The following is a 14,130-nucleotide window of genomic DNA, read 5'->3' on the forward strand; positions in this document are numbered from 1 at the left end:
GCAGAATGCACCTTGTATGTTTAAAAACTGCCTGCCTAGTGTTAGATTTCTTTTCAGCCTCTCTTTCTGGTGTATACGCTCAGCTCAGACTGCACCGCAAGACCAGCCAGGGAAATGTGTTTGCTCACAACAAAATGTAGTGCACGCTCTAAAGATAGCGAGGCAAATAAAGCAAACATAAACACTGACAGACACGTAAAAACATGGAATTGATTGGCTCCCTCGAGCACAGCCAGCTTAGAGTCTTTATTCTTTTTCAGTGGTGATATTTGCTTCAACTTGTCTGCTTCAGCCCTGAACTGTCCACCACTTGACTAGCTTCTCGACAGCAACTTGAGGGGCTGACGGGAGTCCTTGAGTTGAGCCTATCATGCTCACTCGTTCCTCTAATATCAAGTCAAGTCTACTCTTACACCTACTTTTTTTGCACCCAGTTGCCTTCTGTGTTGCTGTCACACAATCTCTCCCTTTTACATTCCTGTCTTTTGTTCTCCCCTCCATCTCAGCGTGTCTCTCTCTACTGCTTTAGGAATTTTTTTCCTTTGAATTTTGATTCCTCCCCAGTGTCTCTCCACCCACCTTTTCTAAAAACTCTCTTTTCCCCTTTCCTCTGTGCATCTCACTGATGCTCTTCTCTGCTTTTCCCTTGATGTTTTTTTTCCATTTGTCTCTTGATTCGTCTCACACTATCTAGCGTTGGTTTTGAACTCACTAGGTCTCTCTTTTTCTCAGTCTTTCTCGGTTTCACATATGCATACAGACACTCTCTTCTCACAAGTTGCCTGCAGATCACAGTTGGCGTGTCTCTCAGTAAGCTGCAGAGTTACCAAGCTTCTTGATTCATACCAGCTATCTGGGTGACCCATTTCTGCACAAGCTCACAGTGCTGTGTTTTTATTGCTTTAATTCAACAGTACATCTACAAGTAAACTACCTCAGTGTGGTTTTCTTTCTGATTATCTGAATTTGGGTTTGGCACATTCAGTGGAGTACGGGGAGGGGGGGGGGGGGGGGGGGGGGGGGACGACCGCATGGTCCACCATGTGGAGGTAGACCTTGTTATGAGGACTATACTAAACATGCTAAATAAAGTCATAAAGCATATTCATTCAGCTTAGTTTGGGTCCTGATCATCCATGAATCCCCTGCATTGACTCTGTGCTCAACTAATGCGGTGCCCTACAGTTTGGGAACCATTAGTACAAGATAAAAAAGGATAGAACCCTTTTTGCTATTTTATAGCTTGATTATAAATGATTAACTGTATTTTTTATCTGTACATATCTCAGAAAAAACATATATAAATTAAGCCCATGATACAGTACATGCAGTAAATACCAGAATAAGGAGCAGCAAAAAGTAATCATGAAGATCAAGATCAAATATTACATGTTATTTAACCATCACATAATGCTCATAGACTTCACTTAAAAAAACATATTAAAATTATGTAGTCTTCATTTTGTTTAAAAAAAAAAAGACATTTGGAGTAACGTGACAAATGTGGATACCATGAGAGAGCGAGGCAATGCCACAAAATATGATGGAGCAGTTTTTATGTGAAATAGTCTGCCCTCATTGGAGCATTTAACTGTTTTAACATCTTACAAATATATTCTGTAAACCTGTGGCTTCTAATTTTGTTTGTAGAATGATCCAGAGTCTCAAAAGCCTTTGGAAGATTATTAAAACAGAACCAGTGTACAAACCACAAGTCATATTAAATCTTACAAAGGTACGTAAGAGCAGTATCGGTAGAGTATCCTGGTCTAAAACCTGACTGAACTTTATATATTAGCTGGAACTATAATTGAGGAAATAATCATTCAGTCCCCTGCTGAATGTGTAAGTTTGCTAGCTTAAATGAATAGTCGCTAACTTTTTTGGTATTTAATTTTAATGAAGAGAGACACTCCAAGACCACGAGAGACCAAAAATCCAGAAAAAAACATGTCATTGAGTGAAATAAGTATGTAATCCTTTACATCCTAGCCAGAATTCTGACTCCCACAGATTACCCACGTGGCACAGAGATTTCAATCAATCACTCAATCAGTTATTGATACTCCTGATACCAGCTTGTTACATGGATAAAACACACCTGTGAGAATCAGATTCTTACATTCCAACCTCTTCACCAACATAGTCAAGACCAAAGAGCTATCACAGGACATCAGGGACTAGATCAACCTGCAAAGGCTGAAATGGGCTGCAAGACCATCAGCAAGAGCTTTGTGAGAAAGTGACAACTGTTTCTGCAGTTATGTAGAAATGGAAAAATATAAAACGACCAGAAAGGTGATCATGAGCAGATGTGACATCTTGCATCAGCTGATCTCAAGAAGTCACATGATAGGGTGAGGCAAGGTCTCACAATGTTTTTACAGGAAACCTTTGCCGACAATGACCCACACCCTTTTCCCACCTCGGCTCATGTGATGAGACACGTGAATAATGGGTGAACTTCCACTTGGACTTAAACACCTGCTCGCCGCCATTTGGTCTTATACACTGTAAAAAAAATAACCCTATTCAAATTAAAAAAAATGATGTCCAGTTGTCACAGCCAAAATATTTGGCTTTATAGAATCCAAATTGAGTCACTTGATATGACCTGATACTTTTATGTTGATATAAACAATATTACTAGACTTGACTGAAACTTTATATTTTGCATTGATCCAAATTGATTTTTTTACATAGAACCATATTTTAATTATTGAACCAAGCTAATATATTGAAATTTAACCAACCTAATGTATTCACATCGAACCAAATTAACATGAACTAATATGTTTGTGTTGAAGCCAGGTAATTGATTTACATATATTCAAACTATATTTTTTACATTTCATTTCAGTTCAAAAATGCTCTGCATTTCCTATAAAAAACAAGACAGTTGGCCAACCAATTATTTCAAAATTATTTATTGTTCCAAACCATTTTAACTATAATCAATAGAGAGGATTAGTAATATACAGATTTAGTGCTACGGCAGAAATGATTAGAGAAATGTTTGTTTTATAAAACCTGCAATCTTTTGAAAACCAGTATAAAACCTGCAATCTTTTGAAAACCAGTATAAAACCTGCAACCTGTCTAAAACTGGCATAAAACCATTATAAAAACTCTTTTTAAACCAATTTGCAAGTACTCAAAAATGTTTATATGTGCACTGTGCCTGTACAATGTAAAAAAAAAAAAAATCTACACATGTATCAATGAAATCAACTTAAATCTCCCTTTCAAATGGGTGTTCTTATAAATTTTGAATGTAGAATACCACTGCAGGCCAACCAAGCAAAATAACCAAGCACACATGCACATGCATGTGCACATACACATGCACACATGCATGCAAACACACTACTGTGCAGTGTTAAGTTCACAATTAAGTTTGCGAATCTTAGAGGTCATCTTGTTAAAGTCAAGCTCCATCATAATCTTTTGAAGAGCCTCAAAGGTGAACCTGAATCCTCGTGGATATTCCATATTAAGAGCATAACAGAGTCCAAAGACCATTGCCACTCCAGCTGCCACAGAAGGCAACTCATTCAGGACTTCCACACCATCAATGATTATCCCGATGTCTCGAGGCTGATGTAGGAGGCTTGAGTTGTCCCTGAAGACGAAGAGTGCCATGGTGGTACTCTGCAGCTCTTCCTCAGCTTCATCTTTCTGGGATATCTTGAGGTAAAATATGGAACAAAATGTACAAGTGAAGAACTGAAGTCTGGCACACCTGATAAATCTTTGACCATAATAAACTACTATTTTGATAGTTGTTTGGTCACAGACTATTAGAACAATTATTTGACTAATCAGATTGTGAATTGCATAATCATTAAATTAAATCAATGGTGGAACATTTTCATAAATGTTCCACAAAGCCCAAGAAAAAAAAAAGAAAACAATACAGAACCCTAAGATATTAACTTGATGAGTTGATTAATCGTTGCTGTCCTACATTAATCACTGCATTTAATAGCAGAGTTGTCAAATTTACATCAAGAGACTGCATCTCATGTAGAGACAGAACAGATATGGACATACCATGTATTCTTTTATCAAGTCCTCAACACATCAGCAAGGTGAATGAGAGGATAATGAGGGAGAGTCTAGATTATTATGAAATGTTTAAAAAGGATGTGCAGTGTAAATGCAAAATGATACCTGTTCAGATTAAATGAAAATGTATGCTTCAGCCATGGAATGGATGGAGCGATCTGTGGTTCTGAAAGCATACAGAAAAAAAAGAATAATGTTACTTCTCTATAAAACACATTACATAGAAAAACCAAGAAATACGTAACATGACATACCAAACAGTCTACAGACCAGCCATTAGCGACTAAGTTTGGCATAGGGTCAATTTTTTGCTGTTAAAATTAAAATTTCTTCAGAAAATGCACATTTTTCCGAGCCGCGCCTGAAAGTCAATTGAAGGAATTAGTCTTATGTCATTGATCTTATATGCTGGCTTGTTATTTCTGTCTCTAAATCATGCACATTAATAATTATCTTTTGCGCTCGGTGTACACACACATAACACACAGATATTTATATGAAGAGAGACAAACGTGCGCGCACAAACACAAGCTTGTGTCTAGAAACCGCGAGCTCACCAGAAAGCCTCCAATTCGAGACTTGCAGTCAAGCCAGCCTCCAGTTGATTTTACGTTCCCTGTGTATTCAAAGTATTACGGGAATGGATGTGGAAACCGGATTTCAAAATAAAAGCCAACTTCGAGTGAATTAACAGATATGTTAAGAACATAATAACATATAATTTAGGCTTTTTTTTTTTTTTTAGAAACTCTAATGTTACATCTACATGACACAGCCTTGTACCCTAATTGTGCCCTGTCACTATCAAGGCCATCTTATTTTGGATTTCAAAGTAAAAGCCCTGTGAATCTTCATTTTTGAACTACTCTTTCAATGAATTCATAATGCTCTTAAAAGCAAAAGTCGTATTTCCAAATACTATTTGAACTTTGTATCAACACTTTCCAACCACAGTCTTTTTCACAGTAATACCATATCAAATAAATTCTTTCTGATTTTGCTTTTCATAGTAATGGCCCTTTGAAATTGCCGATATTTGACTTAATCTCCTAACGATTCAAAATGCTCTAAAATGAAAAATTCTTGTTTCCACAGGGTAATTCCACTTTAGATCAACAGTATACAACCCCGCAGTGATACCATATCAATATCAAGTCATTCTGATTTTGCTTTCAAAAATAAAAGCCTTTTCAAATTGTCCATAATTGACCTAACTTTCAGTGATTTCAAAATGCTCTAAAATGGAAAATTCCTGTTTCCACAGGGTAATTCCACTTTAGATCAACAGTATACAACCTCACAGTGATACCATATCAATATCAAGTCATTCTGATTATGCCTTCCAAAATAAAAGACTTTTCAAATTGTCCATAGTTGACCTACCTTTCAGTGATTTCAAAATGCTCTAAAATGGAAAATTCCTGTTTCCACAGGGTAATTCCACTTTAGATCAACAGTATACAACCCCACGGTGATACCATATCAATATCAAGTCATTCTGATTTTGCTTTCAAAAATAAAAGCCTTTTCAAATTGTCCATAATTGACCTAACTTTCAGTGATTTCAAAATGCTCTTAAATAGAATTTTGCTCTTTCCACAGGGTAATTCCACTTTAGATCAACAGTATACAACCCCACAGTGATACCATATCAATATCAAGTCATTCTGATTTTGTTTTCAAAAATAAAAGCCCTTTCAAATTGTCCACAATTGACCTAACTTTCAGTGATTTCAAAATGCTCTAAAATGGAAAATTCCTGTTTCCACAGGATAATTCCACTCTGTATTTACAGTATACAGCCCCACAGTGATACCATATCAATATCAAGTCATTCTGATTTTGCTTTCAAAAATAAAAGCCTTTTCAAATTGTCCATAATTGACCTAACTTTCAGTTATTTCAAAATGCTCTAAAATGAAAAATTCTTGTTTCCACAGGGTAATTCCACCTTAGATCAACAGTATACAACCCCACAGTGACACCATATCAATATCAAGTCATTCTGATTATGCCTTCCAAAATAAAAGCCTTTTCAAATTGTCCATAGTTGACCTACCTTTCAGTGATTTCAAAATGCTCTAAAATGGAAAATTCCTGTTTCCACAGGGTAATTCCACTTTAGATCAACAGTATACAACCCCACAGTGACACCATATCAATATCAAGTCATTCTGATTATGCCTTCCAAAATAAAAGACTTTTCAAATTGTCCATAGTTGACCTACCTTTCAGTGATTTCAAAATGCTCTAAAATGGAAAATTCCTGTTTCCACAGGGTAATTCCACTTTAGATCAACAGTATACAACCCCACGGTGATACCATATCAATATCAAGTCATTCTGATTTTGCTTTCAAAAATAAAAGCCTTTTCAAATTGTCCATAGTTGACCTACCTTTCAGTGATTTCAAAATGCTCTAAAATGGAAAATTCCTGTTTCCACAGGGTAATTCCACTTTAGATCAACAGTATACAACCCCACGGTGATACCATATCAATATCAAGTCATTCTGATTTTGCTTTCAAAAATAAAAGCCTTTTCAAATTGTCCATAATTGACCTAACTTTCAGTGATTTCAAAATGCTCTTAAATAGAATTTTGCTGTTTCCACAGGGTAATTCCACTTTAGATCAACAGTATACAACCCCACAGTGATACCATATCAATATCAAGTCATTCTGATTTTGTTTTCAAAAATAAAAGCCCTTTCAAATTGTCCACAATTGACCTAACTTTCAGTGATTTCAAAATGCTCTAAAATGGAAAATTCCTGTTTCCACAGGGTAATTCCACTCTGTATTTACAGTATACAGGCCCACAGTGATACCATATCAATATCAAGTCATTCTGATTTTGCTTTCAAAAATAAAAGCCTTTTCAAATTGTCCATAATTGACCTAACTTTCAGTTATTTCAAAATGCTCTAAAATGAAAAATTCTTGTTTCCACAGGGTAATTCCACCTTAGATCAACAGTATACAACCCCACAGTGATACCATATCAATATCAAGTCATTCTGATTATGCCTTCCAAAATAAAAGACTTTTCAAATTGTCCATAATTGACCTACCTTTCAGTGATTTCAAAATGCTCTAAAATGGAAAATTCCTGTTTCCACAGGGTAATTCCACTTTAGATCAACAGTATACAACCCCACGGTGATACCATATCAATATCAAGTCATTCTGATTTTGCTTTCAAAAATAAAAGCCTTTTCAAATTGTCCATAATTGACCTAACTTTCAGTGATTTCAAAATGCTCTTAAATAGAATTTTGCTCTTTCCACAGGGTAATTCCACTTTAGATCAACAGTATACAACCCCACAGTGATACCATATCAATATCAAGTCATTCTGATTTTGTTTTCAAAAATAAAAGCCCTTTCAAATTGTCCACAATTGACCTAACTTTCAGTGATTTCAAAATGCTCTAAAATGGAAAATTCCTGTTTCCACAGGATAATTCCACTCTGTATTTACAGTATACAGCCCCACAGTGATACCATATCAATATCAAGTCATTCTGATTTTGCTTTCAAAAATAAAAGCCTTTTCAAATTGTCCATAATTGACCTAACTTTCAGTTATTTCAAAATGCTCTAAAATGAAAAATTCTTGTTTCCACAGGGTAATTCCACCTTAGATCAACAGTATACAACCCCACAGTGACACCATATCAATATCAAGTCATTCTGATTATGCCTTCCAAAATAAAAGACTTTTCAAATTGTCCATAATTGACCTAACTTTCAGTGATTTCAAAATGCTCTTAAATAGAATTTTGCTGTTTCCACAGGGTAATTCCACTTTAGATCAACAGTATACAACCCCACGGTGATACCATATCAATATCAAGTCATTCTGATTTTGCTTTTCATAGTAATGGCCCTTTGAAATTGCCGATATTTGACTTAATCTTCTAACGATTCAAAATGCTCTAAAATGGAAAATTCTTGTTTCCACAGGGTAATTCCACTTTAGATCAACAGTACACAACCTCACAGTGATACCATATCAATATCAAGTCATTCTGATTTTGCTTTCAAAAATTAAAGCCTTTTCAAATTGTCCATAATTGACCTACCTTTCAGTGATTTCAAAATGCTCTAAAATGGAAAATTCCTGTTTCCACAGGGTAATTCCACTTTAGATCAACAGTATACAACCTCACGATGTTACCATATCAATATCAAGACATTCTGATTTTGCTTTCAAAAATAAAAGCCCTTTCAAATTGTCCATAATTGACCTAACTTTCAGTGATTTCAAAATGCTCTAAAATGAAAAATTCTTGTTTCCACAGGGTAATTCCACCTTAGATCAACAGTATACAACCCCACAGTGACACCATATCAATATCAAGTCATTCTGATTATGCCTTCCAAAATAAAAGACTTTTCAAATTGTCCATAGTTGACCTACCTTTCAGTGATTTCAAAATGCTCTAAAATGGAAAATTCCTGTTTCCACAGGGTAATTCCACTTTAGATCAACAGTATACAACCCCACGGTGATACCATATCAATATCAAGTCATTCTGATTTTGCTTTCAAAAATAAAAGCCTTTTCAAATTGTCCATAATTGACCTAACTTTCAGTGATTTCCAAATGCTCTTAAATAGAATTTTGCTGTTTCCACAGGGTAATTTCACTTTAGATCAACAGTATACAACCCCACGGTGATACCATATCAATATCAAGTCATTCTGATTTTGCTTTCAAAAATAAAAGCCTTTTCAAATTGTCCATAATTGACCTAACTTTCAGTGATTTCAAAATGCTCTTAAATAGAATTTTGCTGTTTCCACAGGGTAATTCCACTTTAGATCAATAGTATACAACCTCACAGTGATACCATATCAATATCAAGTCATTCTGATTTTGCCTTCCAAAATAATGGCCTGTTGAAAATGCCAATAACTTACCTAACTTTCAGTGATTTCGGAATGCTCTAAAAAGGAAATTTTCTGTTTCCACAGAATAATTTCACTTTAAATCAACAGTATACAACCCCACAGAGATACGATGTTAAGATCAAGTCACTCTGATTTTGCCTTCCAAAATAAAAGTATTTTCAAATTGCCCATAGACGACCTACTCGTTTAACGATTTCAAAATGCTCTTAAATTGAAAGATGCTGTTTCCACAGGATAATTCCACTTTAGATCAACAGTATCCAACCCGATAGTAAAACCATGTAAATTTTATGTTGGTCTGATTTCGCCTTTCAAATTAATGGCCCGTCGAATTTGTCCATATGTGATATACTCTTTCAATTATTTCAGAATGTTTTAAAAATGAAAATTGCTGTTTCAACACATATTGGGTTTTCATTTTGAAAAGCAAAATCAGACTCAATTGATTATGACAGAATTGAATCATAAAGATGATGTAAAAGGAAGCTGAAATTGCCACTAGGTTGTAATTGATAGTACGTTTATATTTTAAGTCTGTGGAAAGATGTCATGGTTGGTTTGCAAGCTGTTTTGTAATTTCTTTATTTAGAATGACATCTTTCCACAGACTTAAAATATAAACGTACTATCAATTACAACCTAGTGGCAATTTCAGCTTCCTTTTACATCATCTTTATGATTCAATTCTGTCATAATCAATTGAGTCTGATTTTGCTTTTCAAAATGAAAACCCAATATGTGTTGAAACAGCAATTTTCATTTTTAAAACATTCTGAAATAATTGAAAGAGTATATCACATATGGACAAATTCGACGGGCCATTAATTTGAAAGGCGAAATCAGACCAACATAAAATTTACATGGTTTTACTATCGGGTTGGATACTGTTGATCTAAAGTGGAATTATCCTGTGGAAACAGCATCTTTCAATTTAAGAGCATTTTGAAATCGTTAAACGAGTAGGTCGTCTATGGGCAATTTGAAAATACTTTTATTTTGGAAGGCAAAATCAGAGTGACTTGATCTTAACATCGTATCTCTGTGGGGTTGTATACTGTTGATTTAAAGTGAAATTATTCTGTGGAAACAGAAAATTTCCTTTTTAGAGCATTCCGAAATCACTGAAAGTTAGGTAAGTTATTGGCATTTTCAACAGGCCATTATTTTGGAAGGCAAAATCAGAATGACTTGATATTGATATGGTATCACTGTGAGGTTGTATACTATTGATCTAAAGTGGAATTACCCTGTGGAAACAGCAAAATTCTATTTAAGAGCATTTTGAAATCACTGAAAGTTAGGTCAATTATGGACAATTTGAAAAGGCTTTTATTTTTGAAAGCAAAATCAGAATGACTTGATATTGATATGGTATCACCGTGGGGTTGTATACTGTTGATCTAAAGTGAAATTACCCTGTGGAAACAGCAAAATTCTATTTAAGAGCATTTGGAAATCACTGAAAGTTAGGTCAATTATGGACAATTTGAAAAGGCTTTTATTTTTGAAAGCAAAATCAGAATGACTTGATATTGATATGGTATCACCGTGGGGTTGTATACTGTTGATCTAAAGTGGAATTACCCTGTGGAAACAGGAATTTTCCATTTTAGAGCATTTTGAAATCACTGAAAGGTAGGTCAACTATGGACAATTTGAAAAGTCTTTTATTTTGGAAGGCATAATCAGAATGACTTGATATTGATATGGTGTCACTGTGGGGTTGTATACTGTTGATCTAAGGTGGAATTACCCTGTGGAAACAAGAATTTTTCATTTTAGAGCATTTTGAAATCACTGAAAGTTAGGTCAATTATGGACAATTTGAAAGGGCTTTTATTTTTGAAAGCAAAATCAGAATGTCTTGATATTGATATGGTAACATCGTGAGGTTGTATACTGTTGATCTAAAGTGGAATTACCCTGTGGAAACAGGAATTTTCCATTTTAGAGCATTTTGAAATCACTGAAAGGTAGGTCAATTATGGACAATTTGAAAAGGCTTTAATTTTTGAAAGCAAAATCAGAATGACTTGATATTGATATGGTATCACTGTGAGGTTGTATACTGTTGATCTAAAGTGGAATTACCCTGTGGAAACAAGAATTTTCCATTTTAGAGCATTTTGAATCGTTAGAAGATTAAGTCAAATATCGGCAATTTCAAAGGGCCATTACTATGAAAAGCAAAATCAGAATGACTTGATATTGATATGGTATCACCGTGGGGTTGTATACTGTTGATCTAAAGTGGAATTACCCTGTGGAAACAGCAAAATTCTATTTAAGAGCATTTTGAAATCACTGAAAGTTAGGTCAATTGTGGACAATTTGAAAAGGCTTTTATTTTTGAAAACAAAATCAGAATGACTTGATATTGATATGGTATCACCGTGGGGTTGTATACTGTTGATCTAAAGTGGAATTACCCTTTGGAAACAGGAATTTTCCATTTTAGAGCATTTTGAAATCACTGAAAGGTAGGTCAACTATGGACAATTTGAAAAGTCTTTTATTTTGGAAGGCATAATCAGAATGACTTGATATTGATATGGTGTCACTGTGGGGTTGTATACTGTTGATATAAGGTGGAATTACCCTGTGGAAACAAGAATTTTTCATTTTAGAGCATTTTGAAATCACTGAAAGTTAGGTCAATTATGGACAATTTGAAAGGGCTTTTATTTTTGAAAGCAAAATCAGAACGTCTTGATATTGATATGGTAACATCGTGAGGTTGTATACTGTTGATCTAAAGTGGAATTACCCTGTGGAAACAGGAATTTTCCATTTTAGAGCATTTTGAAATCACTGAAAGGTAGGTCAATTATGGACAATTTGAAAAGGCTTTAATTTTTGAAAGCAAAATCAGAATGACTTGATATTGATATGGTATCACTGTGAGGTTGTATACTGTTGATCTAAAGTGGAATTACCCTGTGGAAACAAGAATTTTTCATTTTAGAGCATTTTGAATCGTTAGAAGATTAAGTCAAATATCGGCAATTTCAAAGGGCCATTACTATGAAAAGCAAAATCAGAATGACTTGATATTGATATGGTATCACTGTGAGGTTGTATACTGTTGATCTAAAGTGGAATTACCCTGTGGAAACAGCAAAATTCTATTTAAGAGCATTTTGAAATCACTGAAAGTTAGGTCAATTATGGACAATTTGAAAAGGCTTTTATTTTTGAAAGCAAAATCAGAATGACTTGATATTGATATGGTGTCACTGTGGGGTTGTATACTGTTGATCTAAAGTGGAATTACCCTGTGGAAACAGGAATTTTCCATTTTAGAGCATTTTGAAATCACTGAAAGTTAGGTCAATTATGGACAATTTGAAAGGGCTTTTATTTTTGAAAGCAAAATCAGAATGACTTGATATTGATATGGTATCACTGTGGGGTTGTATACTGTTGATCTAAGGTGGAATTACCCTGTGGAAACAGGAATTTTCCATTTTAGAGCATTTTGAATCGTTAGAAGATTAAGTCAAATATCGGCAATTTCAAAGGGCCATTACTATGAAAAGCAAAATCAGAAAGAATTTATTTGATATGGTATTACTGTGAAAAAGACTGCGGTTGGAAAGTGTTGATACAAAGTTCAAATAGTATTTGGAAATACGACTTTTGCTTTTAAGAGCATTATGAATTCATTGAAAGAGTAGTTCAAAAATGAAGATTCACAGGGCTTTTACTTTGAAATCCAAAATAAGATGGCCTTGACAGGGCACAATTAGGGTACAAGGCTGTGTCATGTAGATGTAACATTAGAGTTTCTAAAATAAAAAAAAAAGCCTAAATTATATGTTATTATGTTCTTAACATATCTGTTAATTCACTCGAAGTTGGCTTTTATTTTGAAATCTGGTTTCCACATCCATTCCCGTAATACTTTGAAAACACAGGGAACGTAAAATCAACTGGAGGCTGGCTTGACTGCAAGTCTCGAATTGGAGGCTGGCTTGACACCAGTAAAAATTCAAACGAAGCGGAGCACGGAGTTATACTATGAATGTTATGAACTATGAACTTATGCTAGCTAGCTTTATCCACCACCGATGCATCGTGGTAACGCTAGCTAGTTAGGCAAAAAGCCGTTTTTTACCAGTATACTAACTTGTATTCCCGACTGTGATGGTCGGTTTCTGGTAACCAGTTCTAACGTTGCGCAGGATAGCTAGCTAGCTTATAGCTAGCAGCTACAATCATGCAAAAATTAGGGGTGGCTGTCGACCCAGCTTAAATGGGGTTATTTTCTGCAATTTTGGCAATACAAATTATAAAAGCTTTTGTAACACACTTGGCTTTACTTACGTTTATTTTCAGATGAAATTAATCAAAGATGTGACATGATGTTTCCAGCAGCCATGCAGAATAAAAATGGGTCCCGGTCTATTTCTGGTGGGCGTGTTCAAGTGCAAATCACTTTGACTCAAATTAAAGATATTATCTGTTCAACATGAAAAGAAATATATGTTTTGAGAGAAATCAAAAACTTTGCGTTGTGTCCTTTGTACAGATATTTAGTTTCATCCAAATCAAAAGTGGTATTTTAAAATGCAAAAAGAAAGGGTTTCACAATCAAATCAATGATTTTATTCTGTTTTGAATGGCACTTATTAGATTGAATGAATGACTGCATGTTAGACTTTTTTCAGTGTAACTGAAGAAGGTTCTGGGATGAGAGGGTGAAACGTCTTCAAGAAACTTAAAGAAGTCCAGTCGGTTTTCTTTCCAAGTTCCTTAGGATGTAATTAGGCAGCGCCTGCAAAACACCATCCAAAATGTGTCGATAAAATTTAATCAGCTTTCATTTTTTATATTTAAATTTACTGACTTTATGCGTAAAATTAGAAGACATTTTTTTGCAGTTTTGTTACAATAAAAAATCATAATAACACAGGCTACTATAATTTTATTGCTGGTTTCTCATTTCACCTGCTCAGTAGTGGAAGATCTTATTTTAAACCGAGAACTAGAGAAAATAACAGGAACGCCACGTGAGAGAATTTAGTATAGAAGCAGAACTGGGTTACTGTCTATTCGGGTTTTGTGATTTTAACGACATGTGTGAAACAGATGTGTAAAAGAAAAAGAAAAAACTGTTCAGACTCCTGTGGTGAAATTATCA

At 34.7% G+C, this 14,130-nt stretch overlaps 1 long non-coding RNA gene across 1 annotated transcript; it reads right to left on the bottom strand.

The window, feature by feature from the left end:
- Positions 1-2,680: 2,680 nt before the first annotated feature.
- Positions 2,681-13,760, bottom strand: LOC309687012. Its single transcript, XR_014270602.1, has 3 exons — positions 13,314-13,760; positions 4,174-4,234; positions 2,681-3,687 (listed from the first exon to the last, which is right to left on the bottom strand). It is a non-coding gene; the product is annotated as an uncharacterized lncRNA (long non-coding RNA).
- Positions 13,761-14,130: the final 370 nt, after the last annotated feature.

The sequence above is a fragment of the Aulonocara stuartgranti genome (assembly GCF_965226115.1).
Source record: "Aulonocara stuartgranti genome assembly, chromosome: 14".
Lineage (NCBI taxonomy): Eukaryota > Metazoa > Chordata > Actinopteri > Cichliformes > Cichlidae > Aulonocara > Aulonocara stuartgranti.